The sequence below is a fragment of the Geotrypetes seraphini genome, chromosome 2 (genome assembly GCF_902459505.1).
Source record: "Geotrypetes seraphini chromosome 2, aGeoSer1.1, whole genome shotgun sequence".
Classification (NCBI taxonomy): Eukaryota; Metazoa; Chordata; class Amphibia; order Gymnophiona; family Dermophiidae; genus Geotrypetes; species Geotrypetes seraphini.
In genome coordinates, this window is record NC_047085.1 from 122,624,830 (window position 1) to 122,640,596 (window position 15,767).

Sequence of the window (15,767 nt, forward strand, 5' to 3'; positions counted from 1 at the left end):
TGCTTCTTTGAGGGCTCTCTACACAAAGCCAACTGCCTCGGTGATAGTTAATGGGACGAGAACTGCATCGTTCCCCATCGGCAGTGGTACGAGGCAGGAGTGCCCACTGTCTCCGTTACTCTTCCTCCTGTATTTAAATCCCTTCCTTCACACGATATTGTGGGACGATGAGATTGTGGGAATGCTGGAGGGTAACTCCCAGCTGCGAGTATTAGCTTTTGCAGATGATCTTTTGCTCACTCTGGGGGATCCCCAGCGCTCACTTTTTCGAGTGCTGGAATTACTGGATGAGTTTCATCTGTACTCAGGACTGACCCTGAATAGGCAAAAGTCTCTAGCCCTTCCTACAGCTCCAGAAGTAAGCACACAGTGGAGGGGCGCATTCCCTTTACAGTGTGCACCTCAACATTTGGTTTACCTGGGGGTAAAAATTCCACATGACTTGACCAAATTATATAGTTTAAACATACTGCCCTTACTTCAACAAACTGAGGTTACCTTATGCAACTGGCGAGCTTTCCCACTCTCTCTCTCCGGGCACATAGCATTATACAACATGATAGTGGTACCTCAGTGGCTTTACCTATTTCAAATGCTCCCTTTGATGATATCTAAGTGTCACCTTGCACAACACTCGACTCACTTGTCAGCTTTCTTATGGCAGGGTAAACGGGCTCGAATTTCATTGTCCAAACTGCAGTTGCCTAAAGATCAGCGTGGGTTTGGATTGTTAAGTATCTTTTAATTTAACTTAGCTAGTCAAAGTAGACATATTCATGATTGGTTCTGAGGAACAGCTTTTGTTTCCCAGCCATAGTGTGTGTATTGGGAGGGTGGGGGGTGGGTAATTTCATAAGGGCTTTTTGTAGACAGAAGACCTTCTATAAATGTACCCTGAATTATATATGCATAAAAGTATGTCCAGAGAGAAGACAGTGTACAGTAGACTTACACTTTGAGATCTTGCCAAGTACTTGTGACTTGGGTTGGCCACTATTACAAACAGGATACTGGACTCGACTTTTGGTTTGTCCCAGTATGGAAATTCTAATGCTCTTATGTTCTTATGCTATGTGCTCACCACATATATTTTATAAAATATACACATAGGGCCATATTTTATATATGTTCTCTAAAAAATTGGTGATTAGTATGGTGCTAAGCATTATTCTATAAAAGTTAGGCACATAGTATAGAATCACACTTAGCACCAGTATATATCATAACTTTTAGGCGCACCCATTTTAAGCCGAGGAAAATTTGGCCTACATGTCTGCACCTAAGTTATGTGCACATCAATACATAGGTGAAAAACTTGCACATAACACAAAACTACACCCATGATCTACCCCTTACCATGCCCCATTTTACATATGCATGCTGGACATGACGCATAACACTTTGTGTTATGTGCCTACCAAGTTGTGTATGTAACTATCAATTAGCTCCGATTAATGTCTATAGTGTGTAAAGTCATGGAAACACTGATCAAGCGGAATCTTGACACAATCCTAGATGAGGAAAATCTACGTGATTCCCACCAACACGGGTTCACCCAGGGTAGATCCTGCCAATCCAATCTTATTAGCTTTTTTGACTGGGTTACTAGACAACTGGATGCCGGGGAGGCACTGGACGTGGTGTATTTGGACTTCAGTAAAGCATTTGATAGCGTCCCACACCGAAGGTTATTGAACAAGCTGAAATCAATGGGCTTAGAAGACACTCTAACTAAATGGGTTGGGGACTGGCTGAGCGGTAGAGTACAGAGGGTGGTGGTGAACGGTACCCCATCAGAAGCGTCGGACGTGCTCAGTGGAGTACCGCAGGGCTCAGTCTTGGGTCCGATTTTATTCAACTTATTCATAAGAGATATGACGCAAGGACTTAGGGGAAAGGTATCACTGTTCGCCGATGACGCCAAAATTTGCAACATTGTAGGCAACAGCTTATTACCTGACAATATGACACAGGACTTACTACTGCTGGAAAGATGGTCAACGACTTGGCAGTTGGGCTTCAATGCTAAAAAATGCAAGGTAATGCACCTGGGCAAGAGAAACCCGCGCAGAACTTATACACTAAATGGAGAGACCTTGGTTAGGACCAAGGAAGAACGTGATCTAGGAGTGATTATTAGTGATGACATGAAGGCTGCCAATCAAGTGGAGAAGGCTTCCTCCAGGGCAAGACAAATGATGGGTTGTATCCGCAGAGGTTTTGTCAGCAGGAGACCTGAAGTCATTATGCCATTGTACAGATCCATGGTGAGGCCTCACTTGGAGTACTGTGTTCAATTCTGGAGACCACACTACCGTAAAGACATGCTGAGGATCGAGTCGGTTCAGCGAATGGCCACCAGGATGGTCTCGGGGCTAAAAGATCTAATGTATGAAGAAAGACTAAAGAAGTTGCGACTGTACTCACTTGAGGAACGAAGAGAAAGGGGAGACATGATTGAAACGTTTAAGTACATCACGGGTCGCATTGAGTCGGAAGATGATATCTTCTGTCTTATGGGTCCCTCGACCACCAGAGGGCATCCGCTGAAGATCAGAGGAGGGAAGTTTCAAGGAGACTCCAGAAAGTACTTCTTCACCGAAAGAGTGGTGGATCAGTGGAACAAACTCCCACTGTAGGTTGTTGAAGCCAGCAGCGTGAAAGATTTTAAGAGTAAATGGGATGCTCACGTGGGATCTTTAAGGGAGTAAATTCGGGAGCGAATACTTTGGAATGGGCAGACTTGGTGGGCTATAGCCCTTTTCTGCCTCTATGTTTCTATGTTTCTATGTTTCTAATGTTTTTTATGAGGTGTTAATTAGGCCTATTAAGTTGTGTACATACATTGGTTATGCGCACCGATGTACGTGCACATAACCTTAGGTGCCATGTACAGAATTTGGCTGATAGAGTACATACACACATTTATACTTCACAAAACATGGTCTAATTTTGTCATAATACTGTTTTCTTAAATACCTGCAAGATTCAAATCAGGCCAAGCTCAGGTTACAGTGGTCACTGAGAAAGAGTGGCTTTCTTGATGTAATGACTCTATTTCATGAAGGAATCCTCTATGGCCAGAAGTTTCCTGTCTAAAGCTGGAGAGTTAAATTCTGTAGGTGACATAAGAACATAAGCAGTGCCTCTGCCGGGTCAGACCACAGGTCCATCCCGCCCAGCAGTCCGCTTCCGCCTTAATCACCAGAAGGGGCCCCCTTGCCCCCTAGGTTTCTCATCGAAGTCCTAACCCTCCGGCCTTGCACCTGCATGACCTGGTGAGCTGTTTATACTTATGCAACACCCCAGCACCTCCCTCAGTACCCCACAATCCCCTTTTCCCTCAGGAATCCGTCCAATCCCTGTTTGAATCCCTGTACTGTACTCTGCCGGATCACTTCCTCCGGGAGCGCATTCCATGTGTCCACGACCCTTTGGGTGAAGAAAAACTTCCTTGCATTTGATTTGAACCTATCCCCCTTCAGTTTCTCTGAGTGCCCCCTCGTACCTGTCGTCCCTTTTAGTCTGAATAACCTGTCCCTGTCCACCCTCTCTATGCCCCTAAGTATTTTGAAGGTCTCTATCATATCCCCCCTGAGCCTCCTCTTTTCCAGAGAGAAGAGCCCCAGTTTATCCAGCCTCTCGGCGTATGGGCAGTTTTCCAGCCCTCTTACCAGTTTCGTTGCCCTCCTTTGGACTCTCTCAAGAACTGACATGTCCTTCTTGAGGTGCGGCGACCAAAATTTAACGCAGTATTCCAGATGTGGGTGCACCATCGCTCGATACAGCGGTATGATGACTTCCCGCGTCCTGGTTGTTATGCCCCTATTGATGATGCCCAGCATCCTGTTGACTTTCTTCGAGGCTACTACACACTGTGCGGATGGTTTCATGGATGGATCCACTAGCACACCCAAGTCTCTCTCAAGTCCGGTGTCTCCCAGCAATCCCCCCCATTTTATACTCGAACAACGGGTTTTTTTCCCCTATGTGCATGACCTTGCATTTATCTACGTTAAAGCGCATTTGCCATTTGTTTGCCCAGTCCTCCAGCTTATCGAGGTCCCTTTGCAGTTCTTCTGAAAGATCCTGCAAGGGATCCTTTTATTGTGGAAGACATAAGAACATAAGAATTGCCGCTGCAGGGTCAGACCAGTGGTCCATCGTGCCCAGCAGTCCGCTCATGCGGCGGTCCTTAGATCACAGACCGGTGCCCTAACTGAGACTAGCCTTACCTGCAAACGTTCTGGTTCAGCAGGAACTCGTCTAACTTTGTCTTGAATCTCTGGAGGGCATTTTCCCCTATAACAGCCTCCGGAAGAGCGTTCCAGTTTTCTGCCACTCTCTTGGTGAAGAAGAACTTCCTTATGTTTGATTGAATCTATCCCCTTTTAACTTTAGAGAGTGCCCTCTCATTCTCTCTACCTTGGAGAGGGTGAACAACCTGTCTTTATCTACTAAGTCTATTCCCTTCAGTATCTTGAATGTTTCGATCATGTCCCCTCTCAGTCTCCTCTTTTCAAGGGAGAAGAGGCCCAGTTTCTCTAATTTCTTATTGTATGGCAACTTCCCCAGCCCCTTAACCATTTTAGTCGCTCTTCTCTGGACCCTTTCAAGTAGTCCTGTGCCCTTCTTCATGTATGGCGATCAGTGCTGGACGCAGTATTCTAGGCGAGGGCGTACCATAGCCCAGACAAGCAGCATGATAACTTTCTCTGATCTGTTCGTGATCCCCTTCTTAATTATTCCTAGCATTCTGTTCACCCTTTTCGCCGCCGCCACACATTGCGCGGACAGCTTCATTGACTTGCCAACCAGTACTCCTAAGTCTCTTTCCTGGGAGGTCTCTTCAAATACTGCACTGGACATCCTGTATTTGTGTATAAAAATTTTGTTACCGACATGCATCACCTTACACTTATCCATATTAAACCTCATTTGCCATGTCGCAGCCCATTTCTCGAGCGTGTTTATGTCACATTGCAGGTGTTCACAATCCTCCTGAGTCTTCTCTACTCGGAATAACTTTGTATCATCTGCAAATTTAATCACCTCACTCGTCGTACCAATTTCCAGGTCGTTTATAAATATGTTGAAGAGCACGAGTCCAAGCACCGAACCCTGCGGCACTCCACTTGTAACACTTTTCCAGTCCGAGTATTGTCCATTTACCCCCACTCTCTGTTTCCTATCCGCCGGCCAGTTTTTAATCCACGTGAATATTTCATCCTCAATTCCATGCATCCATTTCCATCATGATGGAAATTAAGGAGTCCTCGTGGATCAGCAAAAGAAACTGTTTGAAAGTTTGTCATGTATTTGATATCCACAGTTTTGTTTTTTTATTTGTAAAAAAGACATTTTATTTCAATCTATCAGGGAATTTAATAAAGCGTTAGAAATTTGGATATAATATAATAATGTTCCTATACTGACAAAAACCCAGATCTCATAATGTTTTACAAAACCTAGTTATAGAAGCATAATGCCTTTACAAAAATTAAGATAATGACTTGATAACAAGGAGAATTAAAAAGTCAATACAAATTCTTATTAAAATGTCTGAATATCAGCAATTTCCTAAGCCTAACATAATTAGATTCCATTCTAATTTCTAACAGTAAGAGTTCCAGAGGTATGAAATAGCACATCAAAATAATTTCATGCAGGAAGATTATGATATGGTAAATGAGTCTGAAGGAAGCTCAATTTATTAGAGTGAATTGAATGACTAGAATATAATCCAGATATAAGTCATAGAAAAGAAGACATAAAGAACCATCTCCATGCAATATTTTAAAACTAGTGCACAGTACTTTGAATTCTATATGAGCCACTACTGGTAGCCACTACCAGTGGAGTTAACAGCAAACAGGGGTAGCTTTATCATATGTACTCTTTGACCCTTTAACCTTCTCTATATAGCTGTCGGTAACCAATGCAGTTTCACTAACCAGGGTCATGAACTCTCCCAACTCTTGATTGGTAACTACTCTTGCAGTGACATAATGAATTATTTGTAGTTTCTTCAAAAACCTTTCCTGGGAAACCAATATACAGAGCATTAATTAATACTATGTAACACCATTTTTGTTCTTAAGTAGTAAGTGTAATTTTCTAATTGCTCATGCCTAAAAATATAGAACATGTGTTATTTCCATAAAACTTTGTTTTTGTGACCAGGATGGTTCTTATGTTCTTATTAACTGGTGGGGTTTTTTTTTTTAATAGCACATGCAATCAATATTTATAACTGCACTTAGAGTTCATCATGTATTTTCCATCTTAATATGCGATCAATAAATATATATAGTTTAGATAAAAGGATTTTTGCTGGTATATTAGACCAGGGCTGCCCAAGTCCAGTCCTCGAGATCTACTGGCAGGCCAGATTTTCAGGATATCCACAATGAATATTCCTGATAGAGATTTGCATACCAAAAAGGCAATGCAGGCAAATATCTCTCATGCATATTAATTGTTGATATCCTAAAAACCTGGCCTGCCAGTAGATCTCGAGGACCGGACTTGGGCAGCCCTGTATTAGACATTAATTTCCATAACTTTTTACTTAATAGCATGTGCATAGATAAGAACATAAGATTTGCCACACTGGGACAGACCGAAGGTCCATTAAGCCCAGTATCCTGTTTCCTACAGTGGCCAACCCAGGTCTCAAGTACCTAACTAGATCCCAAGTAATAAAACAGATTTTATGCTGCTTATCCTAGGAAAAAGCAGTGGATTTCCCCAAGCATCTCAATAATGGACTATGGACTTCCCTTTTAGTAATTTATGCAAACCTTTTTTAAACCCCACAATGCTAACTGATTTCAACACATTCTCCGGCAACAAATTTCAGAATTTAATTGTACATCATGTGAAGAAATATTTTCTCCTGTTTGTTTTAAATCTACTACTTAGTAGCTTCATCACATGCCCTCTAGTCCTAGTATTTTTTGAAAGAGTAAATAAATGATTAACATCTACCCTTTCCAATCTACTCTGTATTTTATATCACCCCTAAGCCCAGTGGCATAGTAAAGGAGGTAGTCTGCCCCAGGCACTCTCTTGATAAGGGCACCATCATTCCTCTCCGCCCCCTTCCTTCCAAGCAACCCCTTCCCCCACTACTGTGCACTGTGACCGGGTAAGACCTGGACTGGAGTAGCCCAAGCCCTGACCTGGGTCATCCAAACCTCAGCTAAGCGGTTGAATGAGACATGGGGGGGGGGGGGGTAGAGGGGTGTCTGCATCAAAATAAAAGGTCCAGTACAGGTGTTTAGTGTGAATTTTATGATGACTTTATTTTCTGGTCTTATATTGTAGTGCAATTCCAAAAACATACAAACAAAAACTTTCATTGCCCACCATGCTTATTCATGGTTAGCCCACCATGCTTTATTCATTACAAAGGTTCAAGAAAAACACAAAAATAACTTTTAAATTTTAAGTCCTGGAACCTGCAACCTGCTTGCAGTACTTGGACAGGTTCCCCACAGTTCTCCTGTGATTATGAAAATTCAGAATCAGTGATTCTTAACTCTTCTGTTACCTTAATTACATCAGAAGCAGTAATGCCTGATCCTTCCAGTATTCTTAACTCAGAGACAGTAATTCTTAACTCCTCTGGTATTCTTAGTTTTGTGAGGCTACACCACCTTATCAGAAACAGCATTTTTACTTTCTCCAAACTTTACTCTGTAATCATGCTCTCAAACAAGCATGACTCCTCAGGTTCCGTTTCAACATCATTTGTAGGCATTTCTTCTGGCATTTCTATATCAAATTCATTATTACCTTCAGAAGAATAATTAGAAGTTTCAGTCCTGAAGTTTACTTCTTGTTTTCTGTGGGGAATGCAGTCTTCTGTCTTCTGAATCCTGGCTAGCACGGGTCTGCTTCTCTCCAAGGATTCAGGTATCCTGTAAGCTTGTGGCTGCCTCTGCATCTCTTGGCCTAGAGAACACACCCTTTTCCCTAGCATGGGCTGATTGCCCCTCAAAACATCTGTGGTTCTCTGGTGCTTTGCTAATGAGCCTGGATAGCTTCCCTGCTCATTAACCCTGCCCACAACAGAGCTGATTGCAGTTCTTTGCTTTTAGCATTCCCTACATTAGAACTAGGCAAGTATAATCGGGTCCCTTTTGGGTTGCCTTTTCACTGGGGATAAATTCTACAGGGCAGTTTCCCTAACCTGCTTGCTTCTAGGGGTAGGTTTAGGGATGGTTTCAGAGCACTGCAGGGTTTCTTCCAACATGACAGGACTCTCCCTATCACAGCACGCATGCCACTTTGTGGTTATCAAGGGATATAGCTGAAATATTATTGAAGAGTAGCCCTCAGACACTTAGAAATTTGCTACAAAAAACTGCCTCCAATGTCATTATCTTATGAAATTGCACCCTACATTACTATGATAGCCAATTCGAAAACACAGAGCGACATGATTAATCAAAAGTAAGAAAAGACTTGTTTTTATTCTTTTGGGGCAGAGGCAAAGAGAGAGGGAGAGCTGAGTTCCAGCACTCAAGAAGAACCAGTATCTCCAGGAGAAGCCTGAATCCCTTTGATCAGAGGACAGAAATGCCATTAGTGCTATATTTGAAAAAAAAAAAAAAAAAAAAGAGAGAGACTGAGTGAACTGCCCCTATGCTAACTGCTAGCTTCTGTAGCACACACAGGACTTGATGCAATAAAGGACAGGTTAGAACTTTGTACTATGCTTAGCACATATCATTCCAATTCATCTGCTAAAAATAAAACCTTTGCTCCTGGTACAAGTTTCAAGTTTATTTAAAATTTCTTATACCGCCTAATCAGACTTCTAGGCAGTAATTCAAAAAAATACTTAGACAGTACATCCTTTTTAATAGAATGGGTGACCTGGAGCCAGCAAAAAAATTGGGAAGGAGGAAGGTTATAGGTTCTGCAGATTTTGTCATAAGTGTACCAATGCTGACCAACAAATATTTGTTCAATGTGCCAGAGACCACAGCTTTGCCATGACTTCCATAATACCAGGTTTTTTGTATTTGGATTTTAGGATTGTTCCATAGTGGGGCTAATAAGGAATTTCCCCACTTAACATCTGAAAAACCATTCACTTCTCTTATAGCTTGTTCAGTAGACATAATAATAGGATGTTCAGTCAATGTAGATAGGTTACACATTGAAGGGAGATATCTCAACTGCATCGGGCATGAATTCAAGTTTCAAGTTTATTTAAAATATTTGATATAATCGCAGTATCCAAATCCAATGCGATTTACAAAATTAAAAATAGAAAAAAATAAAAAATTTCCAACAAACAGGACATTAAAGACAATTATGACGTAAAAACATTGATGAAGTGGAGGGGGGGGGGGAATGGATTAAATACAATTCGAAAATAAATAAAAAGGAAGGGTAAGGAAACAAAAGGTTGGGGAACTGTACCCACTTAATTTCTACTTAACAGTGTTCCTTGTCCAGATAAATTCCAGGGAATGAGATAATGTGTTTATGAAAAGGGTCAGTTAAAGGTGTCCTTAAACAGCCAGCTTTTTAGTAAGCCTTTAAATTTAGTAGGTAATTTTTCTTCTCTTATATTGAGAGGAAGAGAGTTCCAAATTTGAGGAGCTGTAACAGAAAAGATCGAATCCCTCCTTGAATAAATAATTTTTAGTGAGGGAGTTACCAGCAGGGATTTTTCTTCTGATCTAAGAGATCTTACAGGAGTGTATGGTATTAAAAATCTTTCTAAAAATGCTGGGGCTTTGTTTACTAATATATTATGTGTCAGTAAGGCAATTTTATAAGTGATTCTGTAGTTTACCGGTAACCAGTGATTTTCCTTTAACAATGGGGTTACATGATCAAATTTTTTTCTATTCATGATAATTTTTATTGTGGTGTTTTGGATAATCTGTAGTCTACGTGTTTCTTTTAAGGTAATCCCTTTGTATAGCACGTTACAATAGTCAATTTTAGAGATGACTAAAGCATGTATTATGATATTTAGTGACGATTTGTTGAGGAATGCAGAAAGTGATCTAATCAATCTTAACCTATAAAAACAAGTTCTTACCAATGAACTAATTTGGTCATGATAGCTAAGCTTTTGGTCTAATATAACCCCGATAATTTTTATCTTAGTGACTACTTTAAGATTGGTTGTGTTTATGATTATATTGGCTCCTAATTTCTGACCCTCCCTGCACTGAAACAACATAGCTTCTCTTTTAGATGTGTTGAGGGCCAATTTATTATCATGCAACCATTTTGATATTTTAGAAAGTTTTTCATTGATAGTTGTAATTTCTCCATGTGCGTTGGTGTCTATAGCAATTGCACATCATCTGCATATGCAAATGGGATAAACCCAATTGTTAATAGTGGCGCCAAGAATATGTTAAATAATAATGGAGATAAGATTGAACCTTGCAGAATTCCAAAATTTGTAGAGGTTATACTTGCCGAAGAATTGTTAAATGTAACCTTGGATGAACATTGGTGAAAATAAGATTGAAACCACTGAAGGATCACTTCTGATATTCTCATAGATCTTAGTCTGCGAAAGAGAAGATAGTGATCAATGGTGTGGAACAATGATGATAAGTCTAAAGATATAAGAACTGATTGATGTTGATCCCAAAAATATAATACAGAAGTTGTCAGGCCTATTAAAGAATGCTCGGTTGAAAAGAATTGTCAAAATCCTGTTTGGTGAGGATGTAGTGCTCCGATTTTCTCTAAGAATTCTGAAACTTGATTAAAAACTATTTTTCCATCATTTTTGCTAAAAATGGGACATTTGCTATTGGCCTGAAATTACTGGGATCATTTAGATTTCCTTTTGCGTCTTTGAGTATTGGGTAAATAATTGAATTTTTCCAATTCTGGGGTATAGTCCCTTTCTCCAGTGAAGAACAGATTAGGTGGTGAATGTATTTGCCAAAGATGTTGAAAATTTTTTTCATAATACGTGGAGGAAGTAAGTCTTCTTTATTCCCCTTTGTATTCAATGAGGTAAGTAAACTTTTCAGGTCTAATATTGAGGGCAATGTGAAGTGGGAGTACTTTGATGTCGGAATACAGAGATCTGGAACTGAATAGTCCATATCTGGGTCTAGGTTGATTCCAAATGTTTTCCTTATTCCTTGAATCTTCTCTACAAAGTGGTTAGCTAAGTCTTGAGCAGTCAGGGTGCTAACTGCACCCTGTGCTGACTGTGTTTTAAACGTAGTTAAAGATTTTAGGATGGGAAATAATGTTGCAGAGTTTTTTGCCATTTTAATGCGTGAAGTATAGTATCTTTTTTTTGTCTCGTTAATTTTGTTTTTATAGTATTGTGCTTGACTTAGATATCTGACTTGATTGGCAGATGTTTTTTCTTTGCGCCATTTTTTTTCCAAGGAACGCATTTGTTTTTTGATAAATGATAATTCCGGCATAAACCAAGGTTTTTTTTTGTTTTTTTTATTGAAATTGTTTTTGTTACTTTTGGAGCGAGTTTAATATGTAACATCTCGCAGAGATTCTCCCACTGACTTATTTGCTCCTCACTTGGTAGTTTTTAAAAATCTTCTATGGGTAGGTCAAATGTTGCGATCAATTTGGGTTCATCTAGCTTACTATAATCATAGTAGCTATAAGTTTTTTTTATCTCCCCAATGGTCATTAGCAGTACGTTTATGTTCATAGTTGAAAGTGATTAGACTATGATCTGACCATGGAACAGGCTCAATTATTGGAGATGAAAAGACTGGACTAAGATGCTTAGCGACAAAAATTAGATCAGTGCAATGTGTGTTGGAGGACTTTTGAGATTAGGTCGATGTTAGATACAAGGGGAATCAAATCAGATGTAAAAGGATTTTCTGGGTTATTGGTATGAATGTTGAAGTCTCCAAGTATTACTATGTTTTGTGATATTATACTGAATTCCATAAGTAGGGACTGTAAATGTGTAACCAAATCTCTAGTAACAGGTGGTGGCATGTATAAGAGGGAAATATCGAGCTGTGGATTAGCTAAAGTTTTAAATTGAAGATATTCAATTGGAGCCTTAGGCGGTGATTTTTCAAAATCTTTGGCCATTTGCTGTTTATAGATAACTACAATGCCCCCGCCCTTTTTTCCTAAACGATGATTAAATTGATAAGTAAAGTTGGGTGGGCTTAGTTTCAACTAAGTGCTCCACTCTTCTTCCATGATGCAAACTGTCTATTTCATCATGAATAGAGCTTTTTGGATACCTCATAGGCTTGCCAAACTGGGGCCTCAGTATCCTGATGTATGCTGGTCTTTTAATATGAATGGGGCCTCACTTAAACATATGTTCTTTGATTGCTCTATGCTGAAGACCTTCTGGAGTCAAGTTTGGAAGACAATAACAAAAGTATTACTTACTGCTCTTCATAGTTGAACCTGAGACAAAGCTAGGAGGAGAGCTAGATTTGTCACAAGATGGACTGAGACTCCCCACTCCCTCTAGGTCAGTGTGTCGCAAACTTTTTAAACTGCTGGCACACTAATCTCGGGGCTGCAGCTGGAGGGCACCCAGAAATGTGTGGACATCCTCCAGCCCTGAGCCTCCTATTACCGCCAGTGGGAGGCTCCGGCTGACTGACTACAGGACGTGCCTCTCACCGCAAGAGGCACATCCTGTAAGTAGTCAACAGGCTCCGGTGCCTCTCCTCCTTGCCAGCATCTTGGGGCACACCTGGAATCCCCCAAGGCACATTAGTATGCTGCGGCATAGATTGCGATACACTGCTATAGATGCTACAGCTTTCTTGCATAGTTTATTTGGAAGCTAAAGATATCTTGAGAGCTCCATTTCCCTACAGAAACTCTTGATATAGTAGAATGAAGTTTCTTGAAAAATGGTTCCATTACTAAAACTAGTGAACATTGGAGAATAGTATAAATACCTTGGTAGTAATACCATCATCATTAGGTTTATTATCCCTTCCAGGGATAAAGGTAATTTTGCTCTTGTCAATAGTCCTTCAGAACTTGACTTAGAGCTGCATGATGATTTAATGCACATAATACGTCTAGAATTTTTGTCACCATCTCTCCCAGATACCTAAAAATTTCACCTACTTAGCTTAAAGAAAACAATGCTTATTTTTCTCTACCATGTGAAAGGGTGTTTTAGTTAGGACGTCCAGATCCAAGTATGGAGTTTTTTGTGGAACATGCACAAAAATCCAGTAGCGATCATGACCATTTTTGAAACAGAAAAATCTTTGTTTTGAAAACGATCATTTCTCAGATGTGCTTGTCCTCAGTGCATTTATCTTTTTGAACCATAAAAAAACAAACAAACAGAGGAAGGGGTCAGCAATTTTAGTAGACTGGCCACACAGACATCTGTCAGAGCAGTGGGACACCCTAGGCGCCACTGAAGTGAACTTCATATAAAAAGGCCAAGGTACACATCTCACCATAACCCACCTTACATGAGCCCTCTAAAACCCACCCAAAACCTATTGGGCCCAACTGTACAACACACCAATAGCCCTTTTGCTTGCAGGTATCACCTATATGTAGATACAGTAGAATTTGGATGATTTTGGAAGGCTCACATATTCCACTAGACTGTACGTTTGGTTGTTAAGAGTTGGATAGGGGCCTGAGTCCTCATTGCCGTGGTTGGCTACACTTCCCACTACTAAGCTACCCCAGGAACCTGCTTGCTGCTCTACTAGGAATGGCCATAACATCTAAAGCGATCATACAGGCATGCTTATACTTTTTCATTCACATCTTTAGGAGGTCAGGGACCACTGGGAGATTGTGTGTGTGGAAGGGGAGGGACTCCAGTGATATTACCTTATGTATTACCTAATTTCATGACAATCCGCCTATATATGTCATAACATCATGACAATTCTTATGTAATCCGCCTTGAACCGCAAGGCAATGGATGAATAGAAATCACTAATGTAATAATCTAGTCTGTTTGGGCACCTTTTTAGCATTTATTCATTATTAAAACAGGTCCAGTCCCAAACATCCAAATTGTGCCCTGGATGTTTTCTAAAATGTCATAAGCCTGCCCTAGTCCTGCCCAAACCACACCTCTTAAATACCTCCTTGAGATTTAGACGCACTACAGAAAACCACCATAGAAATCCATCTACAAAATATGTTTTGAAAATATCAAATTGGAATGCTTAGTGAGAAAAATAATCCATCGGCCCTTTTATGTCCTTTTTGCACATTTTTCTTTTTTTTAAATGTGCCCCATTGCTAAGTAGGCATGACAGGCTTTTTAATTTGATGATCTGATATTTTACTGAAATCTCTAATTTTCCAGCATCTATTTCAGCAATTCTGATTTATGGCACAATATAATTTGCATACAATATTCTTAAGTTTCACTCCTTCTTAATGCAAGTGTATATTTTGTGTATTGATGTAAATCCTGATGTGAATTGGTAACACTTCCTTTGCAAAGTCAAATAACATTAATAATAATAGACTAACATATAAATCCTGCTTATATTTCACATTTTTTTCTGAAAAGTTACTAGGGACAGACAGCCAAAGTATGTCCTTTTTGTATTTTTCATTTCAAAACAAATGTTAATAGTGCATACTTTTCTTTGCACATAAAGCATGCTTGTGCAAGCCATCACGCGCGCATGCCCATGTGCATACTATCGGGAACCAATGTGTATCATGTGAAAATTTAAGAAACATGCATGCTATCTCCCAGATTCTGTTTAGATTGCTCATATTTGGACACTCAAATTTGTGTGTGGGTTGCAGATGTGTGCATAAATTAATTAGTTAAAAAGATACTATCAATTATTGGATTTAATTGACAGTAATTACAGTATATAATAATTGCCATACTGGGATAGACCAAAAGTCCATCAGGCGCAGAATCTTGTTTCCAACAGTAGCCAACCCAGGTCCCAAGTTCCTAGCTAGATCCCAAGTAGTAAAACAGATTTTATGCTGCTTATCCTAGGAGTTACATGAGCATCAAAGTTAAAAGTAGGAAGCATGCCAAGCTACCATTATAATGGTGCCAAGCAACCTTTATAATGGTGCCAAACTTTGAGCCCTGTGTACCGAATCTATGTGCACATAGGAGGTAATTCTATAAATAACATTAAGGGCTCCTTTTACAAAGGTACGCTAGTGGTTTTAGCGCGCACGCTAAAATGCTGCGTGTGCTAGTCGCTACCACCTCTTTTTAAGCAGGCGGTAATTTTGGGGCTAGCGCACGCTATAGCGTGCTAATTTTGTGCATGCGCTAAAAACACTAGCGCACCTTTGTAAAAGGAGCCCTAAAAGTTAAGTGCTATGAGGGGGTACTGAAAAGTTCTCAATCCAAACAACAAACTTCCTAAATTCTGAGTGCTATTTTGCTGCTATAGCTGAAAAGAGTGTTATCTTATTTTGTTAAGTGCCAATTTGCAGAAACAAAATTCTGTGTTTGGACATTGTTTCAGATCATTGATTGAACCATATCCACATCATTCTCTTCTTGGCTGGGCTAAGAACTCTTATCCTTTTTTCTTTTATAGTTCAAATATTGAAATTATAATTTGTATAACGGAACAAAATCAGTATGAAAAATACCAAAAACATGAGGTTGGGAAATAAATCACGAAGCACATGCAAATAAAAGCAATTAAAATTATAGAGTTCAAGTCACAAGTAAAGTTCCACAGGTTGCAAGAGATCATATAATTTGACAAAATAATTGTTTTTTTCCACTGCTTGGAGTTCATACCATCTGAATATAGAAATATAACTTT

General features: G+C 39.9%; 1 protein-coding gene across 3 annotated transcripts in view; it reads right to left on the minus strand.

Annotated features, from left to right (window-relative positions):
- Nucleotides 1-15,767, minus strand: part of SNTG1 (syntrophin gamma 1) — a 1,000,749-nt gene that overhangs the window by 700,866 nt on the left and 284,116 nt on the right. The window contains exon 1 of one of the 3 annotated variants that reach the window (XM_033934200.1): nt 7,801-7,930. The exons of the other annotated variants lie outside the window; for them this stretch is intronic. The gene's annotated coding sequence lies outside the window, so the exon portion shown is untranslated. Of the gene's footprint in view, nt 1-7,800; nt 7,931-15,767 lie in introns of those variants that run through there. 3 annotated transcript variants of the gene reach the window in all.